The 8582-nt window shown below is 38.4% G+C and overlaps 1 protein-coding gene across 1 annotated transcript in view; it reads right to left on the reverse strand.

Moving 5' to 3' along the window:
• The window catches only part of Igsf11 (immunoglobulin superfamily member 11), a 160237-nt gene extending 151772 nt beyond the window's left edge, over positions 1-8465 (reverse strand). The window contains exon 1 of the mRNA XM_023717652.1: positions 8408-8465. The gene's annotated coding sequence lies outside the window, so the exon portion shown is untranslated. The remainder of the gene's footprint in view (positions 1-8407) is intronic.
• Positions 8466-8582: the final 117 nt, after the last annotated feature.

The following is an 8582-nucleotide window of genomic DNA, read 5'->3' on the forward strand; positions in this document are numbered from 1 at the left end:
TAAAATTTTATTGATATATATAGATATATCTCTGCTGGTTATCTTACTGCCAATTAGTCATACTATTAGAAACCATGATAAGGATTCCCAAGGCTAAAAACTGAAAATCCACAGAAAGTTACCTAATTTAATACCATCATTTTACAAATGAAAGCAGGCCTGGATAATTGATATCTGAGCCCAATGCCCAGGTCACACTCCCCATGGTATCCTGGATGGAAACCTCATCTCCTGGCTTAAATTAGGGCCAATCCTTATAACAGTAATAGCTACTAACTAAGCATCTGCTGCACACCAGGTACTATGCAAGACACTTTCAGAGATGTCAGATTACATTTAACTTCATTCTTTTCCATGCAAGAGAAAAAACATCTCCACTTTACAAGATAAACTCCATCATGGGTATTAAGCAACACTCCTAGGGTCACAGGGCAGAGAAATAACCAGCCGGGAATTCAAGTCCAGTACACCTGCTTATAAAAGCCCCACAAGCTTTTGCACAGTGCTGCCATTTCCCCCAAAATGTTAAAGGTGTGCACCCAAACAATCCACCTTGGACAAGCTGAACTACAGAAATACTACAGAAACATATAGATTTTATGCACAAAGATGTTCATTATAACATCATCAACATCATTATCCAAAACTTAGAGAAAACATAAATATCCAACAATAGGAAAACAGCTAAATATGCACTTGCCATTAAATAATGAACCGATTAAAGAATGAGGTGTATCAATGTAACAGGTACAGTAAAAATGCCTGTATGAAATTGCTATGTTTTAGCAATAGATAAATAACATCTATGCCGTGGTTCACTTTTAGCAGAACCCAGGATTGAACTCAGGCCCTTGCGCTTACTGGGGAAGCGCTTATTCCACTGAGCCATCTCCCTGGCCCATGGTTCACTTTTAAAAAGAAACACATGACTACACAGAGGCCTGGAAACGTGCACAGCAAGCCAGTGTGGTGGGGGGGCACAAGTCACTTCTTATACATCATTGCACTATTTGAGTTTTTATAAACAGAATATACTTTTGAGACTTAAAAAATTGTAATATAAAGAAAATCTCTAAATGAGTTCATTGCAGGCTCAGGGGCCAGGGGTTCGATCCATGGGCCTGCCATGCCAGCCCCAGCCCCACCCCCAGGGCACACTGAGATGGCAGTTGAGACTGGGCATGGTGGCGCACACCACACTGAATTGTCCCAGCTCTTGGGAGGCTGTCTGATCTAGTAGTGAGACCCTGAACACCCTGTAGACCCTTCCCTAAAATACAAAAAAAAAAAAAATTCATTATTTTTAAACTATGCACACAAGTACTACTGAATGCCTTCTCATACGTTATAGGTTAATTGTGCACCCATCTTCCTCTAACTATGCTTTTTTAAAAAAACTCACATTCCTTTACAGTACACTGACATTTTCAGCCTACTCACTGAACCCACGGGTGTCCTCAGATCCTTCAGAAAGAATAGAGGTTAAAAACTACTTTTCTTAACAGCAGTACGATGTCATGTGCCTCTGATCCTGGGCTGACATTTGCACTGGAGACACAGAAGCCACAGTGGATGAACCTCCTGGCAGTTTATCACAGGTCAAGGTCTCAGCATTAATTGTACAAGCAGTTGCTGTAATCTTCACTATCATGTACTCACAGCTCAAAAATAAAGCCCAGTTCCAGGAAGGAATGTCTTTGACGGAGCACTAACAAAGATTTCACTAAATCTCGACCTTTTATAACATCCTGAGTCACAGATTTGGGCTAGAACATTACGCACAGACACTGTGGACTGCAGCAGTGGCACACCCTTTCAGAGCTGGAAGGACCATAACTCTTTTTAGTAGGTCTACGTGCTGGCCTGAAGGAACATCTCGAAGGCAGATTATGGTCATTCAGATTTAAGGCTCTGGAAGACACTCACTCAAAACTGAACAAACTTACACTACCATCTCAATGGAAAAATCTGACAGTGTCTGCTGCCAATCATGAAACTGAAGCAAATCTTAAAATTTTGGAAAATCTGTTCTTTGCTATGATAGGCTTCATCATTTCGCAGTGCCAGAAGGACATTCTGAGAGATCAGCAGAGACCAACATATGTAAAATGTATATAACACAGAAAGTCAATATTTACCAATGACCAACATAGAATATTACAAAAGCCACACATGAGTAAAAGATCTATTCAAAGTACAAGATAAACCAATGGATTCTAACATACCAAGAAATTCTGGATCATTCCCTATTCTACACTGCAAACAATCTTTCACTGCCACAAGGCATATTTTGTTAAGATACCAAAGAAGAATATCCAAAAATCCCATGAAAATGCTATCAAAAATATTACACATCTATATGAGATCAGTCTTCATACAATTCAACAAAAATCAAAATAGCATATCATAATAAATGGGATACAAAGGCAGACAAGAAAATGTAGTTTTATTTTAATGATCCAGACATTTAAGAGATTTCCACAAAAGTACAATAACAATACTAATATTATTTGTATTTTTCTATCTTTGATAGAGCACTAACAATGATTTCACTAAAATCACTTTGGGAAGACTACACGCTACAGATCATAAATATATTTTGCTTATATTAACATTTAATGAATTTTTTGTTGTGAGTAGAACAATAAATTTTTCAAATGTTCTCAGTTTCATTATGGTGAATACCAATAAACCTAGTCCACACAAACAAAAGAACTTTGAGAGTTTCAATAATCTTTAAGGCTCCAATAATCTTTCATCAGAAAATCTAAGGATCTCTGCATTACACAAAACACATTTTCAAACACTTTGCACAATGTCTCAAGCACTGGTCAACAGGAAGCGAAGATGGCAATTTGATTCACCCATGACAATAAGTGTGAGTGAATTGTGCTACAAGCTTTCCTTTGAAAATTCCATAGACACCAGCCTCATGTACAGAGTTAACATCATAATAAATGATGTTTGCCACATTGCGGACTCTACTTTTTCCACGTATTTTGTGTTCTGGCAAATGATCTTGACTCATGGGAACTAACAAACTGTGTAACTGATAGTAAAAGACCAAAAGGAATAAAGATTAAGAATCATGGTGAATGAGTGCTGGCTGCTGGCTTTTAAGCCATCTTGTCCTCTTGATTGAGAATTCAACTATGAAGAGATAACTTTTGACAATTGGAAGGACCATAAATACTGCAGTGAATCACAGCTGGGATAAACTATGGACGCAAATATATAAACTTCAAGAGAGGGAAGGGAGTAGACAGGGCAGCCAGCTGCCAGTCTCCACTGGGAGAAGGTTATGATGTCTCCCACATGGGGCTAATTTAGTTAATGCTCCTATTTCTAAAGAACCATCTCCAATGATGTGCAGGGGAAGAGAAAGAGTTTAGACTACTATTATGCTTTTTAAACTTCTAGTTGTAACATACAGGGCTCAAGCCTAGAAATAGACATACCTGATATGGAGATGGGAAATTTCAAGGTTCGCAATGAAATGCTAAAAGCCAGAGATCATTCTTTACCACACAAAGCAAGCCTTCAGAGTTCTTTAGGAAAAAAATATTTCAAGAAAGGATAACTTCAAAGTTTTAGAATTATAGATAATCAATTTTAAAGTTTTATGCAAGTGATACATTTTCAAATAAGTTTCTGAGCAAGTCACAGAATATTTTTAAAACCTATAAAAACAGATGTCTATCATCTCTTTCACAAAATACATACCCAGATTTAAAGATTAGCTTCATCTGACACAGTCATGTCACTTCTCAAAAGAAAATTCAAACAAAAAAAAAAAAAACCCTAGAAAAACACAAAATTCTTTTCAAGTAATGCACAAGTACAGGAGTACCACCTACAAATCTATAATCATTTACTTGCAAGTAGAGTAAGCGTACACCAAAAAAATATATCACAAAGTTAGTCACGGGGTAAGGGGAAAAGAAATAGGATTAGCGCATAACTATGCCCAAGTCCCACATACCCCAACCAGCACCCAGCTGCTAAGGTGATCTCTGGGTCTGCCTGGTTGGGACTATGTGGCTGTTGCCTGTTTGTTTGTTTGTTTCCATTCTGAAATACATAGAACTGAATAACTGGACGCAATGGAGAATGACTAAATTACTTTCTTAAAGGACTATGACACGGAAGGAAGGAAGGAAGGAAGGAAGGAAGGAAGGAAGGAAGGAAGGAAAAGAAATAAAAATGAAATGAAAAGGAAAGGAAAACCCTATAAAATGAGACAGACAAGTAATGGAAGAAAGAGGAGAGAAAACATCAACATTAATCAACATTGTGCACACAAGAAAGAAAGAGTTTGAGTATAATCAAACTTTGTCCAAAGGTGTGGAAAGGGTGTCTCTAAATTAGGACTTAATTATATTTCCACTTATGTGACCAACTAAGGCCGAAATTCTTTAAATTTTTTAAAATATTGGACTAATGAGTCTCTCTAAAACTGCCCTGGAAGTGATTCCATTAAATTAGAGATGCATTTATAATGTCATATTGTGCTGTTGCATATTTGTGACCCTTAGTAACAAACTGACTTCCCAGTCCCTCATACCTATTACACTTTGATCATCCAGCCCCAACCCTAAGTCACTATGAATCACAGTTGCTAAAATTCTTCCAAAGCACACAATGTGGTATAAATGTCTTGAACTCAAGTGCTTCCAGGATTTAAAATATATATATTTTGTTGTTTGGTACTGGAAATTAAACTCAGGGCCCTGCACTTGCTAGGCAGGCACTGTGCCACCGAGCTACATCCCCAGCCCTGGATTTAAATTTCTTTACCCACAATAATTTTCTAAATGAAAATTTGCCTCTAATTTTTTTCTTTCTCAAGCTCAAAAAAGTTAACTGCTCAATAAATAAAGACTAACAACTAAGCAAGTTTTTGCAAAGGACATCTGATTGAACAGACTTTTCATACACTGGCTGATGTGTTGGTTTATTCCTATTCCCAAAACATAAATTTCAGTGATCTTCATTAAAATGTGGCTTTTCCTCTAATACATGAGTGAGGCAGAGCTACACCACTGCTGCATTGATAATGGCAATGATAAACTAGTAGCAGATCATTAGATTTTTCCCTCTGTGCCCCAACTGGTTCCATCCCAGGACAGATTGACACAGCCTTCCAGGCTTTCTGTCGTGCATTATTTACAAATTAAGAAGAAAAATTTTCACTCTTTGACTTCACATGTCTAAAATGTCAAACCATTACAAATGGAAGCCACTACCACAGTCTCTTCCTCAAAGGGTAACAAATCAGATACATAAGGACTCAGCCACACAAACTTTCAAAGAAAAAAATCCTTCCCATAGTTTAGTAAGTGACACTTAACCAATGAGTAAATTCTTCACTTTTAGGACTAAAGTCAAATCAGCTGGCTTTCTGAATGCCACCCAAGAACCAACAACCTCTCTTACCCCAGTTGGTCATGGAAGTCTGATCAAGAGAGGATTTCAGATCCCCCAGACAGCTGGGAGGCCTGTTTCTGGAGAGTCCCAGGGCAAGGCCTGCTCATGCCAGCAGGTCTTCCCCAAATAGGAGAAGAAAGGTGAGGTTTCCACACTCACCACAAGTGACTACAAGGGCAGCTTACCTCAAGTTGCTTTAAATATTGGGGATAAACTGTTCAGTCCAGACAGCAATAGAGTTAGAATCCTTACTCCAAATAAACTAGTTGCAGTTGAGAATTTTAGTGGAACAGCAACAAACTTGCCCACATTTTCTCCAATGCACAGGGACCGCCAGCCCTTGTTTCCTCTTACTGCAACTCAAGCATCCTGTGCCTTAGCACATCACCTTGACACTACATCACACGGCTTAAGTATGAAAGTTCAAATGAGAATTTCCATTATAAATGTTTCTACTACCAAAGTGTAAAAACACATTTGAAAATGTGCTATTTGCTGTGACTCGGGTGTGGCGGGGGAGCCGAACAAGCCTCCCATCACATCTTTTACCTCTGGGACTGACAACAGCGTGAAAAGTAACATTTTAAAAGTGCGTGATGATTTCATACTTAAATTGTTTCTTAAACAGTGCACATTGAGCATGTGGTGTCATAAGATTAACTTCTCTAAAATTTTCATACAGTAGCTGTCATCTTTCATGCAGGTCAAACAATAAGATTTTTACTAAAAAGTGAATCCTTCTAAAGTAGTTACATAATGAAATGTAGGGCTAAGGAACTGAAGTTTACAATAAATTTTTCAGAATACCAACATTTAAAAGGTTAATAACGCATTCCATTTTCATTTTATATGGTCTTTTCTCTGTCTTTATAGAGCTTCTCAAATTCTAAAAAGTGACTTGGTAATGCAGGGACTCACAAGTACAAGAAACAGTCGATGTTTTTTTTTTTTTTAGACCACTGATAGACCCATATAGATGTTAACTTTTCAATTTAAATTGCCTACAACCATTTAAAAAATAAAACAAATTTCTCAACATCTATTTCTATATTTTGTGCATTATTCCTCTGCAATAGGACTATGGATGAGCATGAAATGGGGAGCAAGGTGTACTAGGCAGAGAATTAAGAGTTAACTGCTGCTGACTACTTTTCTGGATCTATTCCTCTCCCCATCCAGAATAAAAGGAACCAACTTTGCTCAGAGATCCACCCCTCCTGCTGACCCCTATTGGAAGTTCTAGACACTGACAGAAATTTCATCAAACTAATTTTCCATTCTGGAACTCCAATGGGGACACCATGTCGTGGAGCCTGGAACATTAGCACAAGTAGGCAGTCCAGCGACATAAGCTTTTTCCCTCTGTGCCCCAGAACACTGGGTCCTTCCCAGGACACACTGACACAGCCTTCCAGGCTTTCCACTGTCTTGTCCCCAGTTGCCCTGCCAGCCCATTTCCCTGGGAATACGTCTGCTCCAGGAGCTCCCAGGTTGGCCTTTCAAGAATATGCTCCTGCATTTTCCCCTTCATATCCATCTTGCAGGCAGTTCCTTTGGCTACAAAAGCCTACCCCCTCCCATACACGGGCAACTCAAATTCTCCTCAAGGTCCAGATCAAAACACAAGTGTTTTCATGGAATGTTCCTTGATATCCCCATTAACCAATGCAGCATATATCCTTTGCATTATAAATTACTTGTGCACGCTCATAGCCTGTCTTAAAACTGCAAACTCCTTAAAGGCTACAGAAAAACACCAGTGTATCTCTGTCCCCCACTAATCTTTCTCCACCAGATACGGACAGGCAGAGTGGTAGCTTTGTAAATATTTGTTGAACAAATGAACACATTTTTGTGGTAAAAAGTGCCTCTACAGAACATATTATCAAAAAGATTGAAATGTACTTGTTGGTCTTTAAAAACATTCCAGCATGGCTTAGGAATAGTTCTGCTGAAAGCAAAAGAATAAATCAGATGACCTTTTAAGGCTGATTCTGTGGATTACTTCAACTTTTTGAAAGTACTGCCTAATAATTCAAAAATAAACTGTACACATATAGTATTTACAAAAAGTGACTAAAATGTCTTGTAATATAGGGTTTTAACAAGATTTTTTTTACCAAAACTTTGAGCATGCTCTCATGGTAATATGTATTAAATTTTCGATTATGTTCCAAGACTGTATAAAAAGCCTATTCATTCTCTTATTTCACACTTAAATGAGAGAAAAACACTGGCCCACGGAAATGGTAACCAGTCAAAATTAATTTGCAAGCACAGCACAAGTTCATGAAATGTACATATTGATGTGACACACATTGTCACTGCAATATACATACTGACATCCAGGAAAGTTACTTGTAACGTTGATAGCTACATCTTCACTAGATGCTGCAGAGAAGGTATACAAAAAGTTTAGATATTCCTTTCTGCACTAATAAATCTGCACGATTTAAATTGACTAAATTAGGTTATTTCACAATCTACTTGGCATGTAATCAGTTCAAATAAGGCCATAAAATGACTGGACACAATACTGATATCTCTAGAAAGAAACAGCTTAACCACAACACTTCATAAATCACCAAACTTGCTTGCTCAATAAAGGGGTTAACAAAAACCCTTCAGAATAAATCTCAGTAAACCTCAGCAATGAGTTAAATGGGCGAGAAAAACTGAGTCCCCGCACAAAGCACACAGGAAAGCAGACTACAGTTTATACAGTGTTCACCTATGACAGCTACTCTGAGGTAATAAAATTTAAGAAAAAATAAATAGCGTAGAAAATTACATTGTAATAGTAAATGCTTTTAAACCGTTAACAAGAAACTAAGATCATTTTGTTGTCCTAGTGCTGTTACAGTCTGTATCCGGGGAGAGAAATCCTTCAGAGATGAAGCTACGGTGTAAATAAGCTGCTTTCTAACGTAATGACCGCATTAAGTGAAGTAGCTACCACAAATATTTTCAAAGCGTGCACTTGCTTCTGGAAGGCTATGGTACAGCTTCCCCTTAAAGTTTTCCCGGCGCCTCCTGCTAACGGAATCCGAGTCTGCACCGCTCTAGCTGCACGAGGGCGTGCGGGAGTTCCGTTATCTGAAGGCTCGGGAGCCACCCGCGCCGCGGAGGTGCGGGCGTCGGGTTACCTCGGCCGG

Source organism: Octodon degus, unplaced genomic scaffold (assembly GCF_000260255.1).
Source record: "Octodon degus isolate 3935 unplaced genomic scaffold, OctDeg1.0 scaffold00053, whole genome shotgun sequence".
Taxonomy (NCBI): Eukaryota; Metazoa; Chordata; class Mammalia; order Rodentia; family Octodontidae; genus Octodon; species Octodon degus.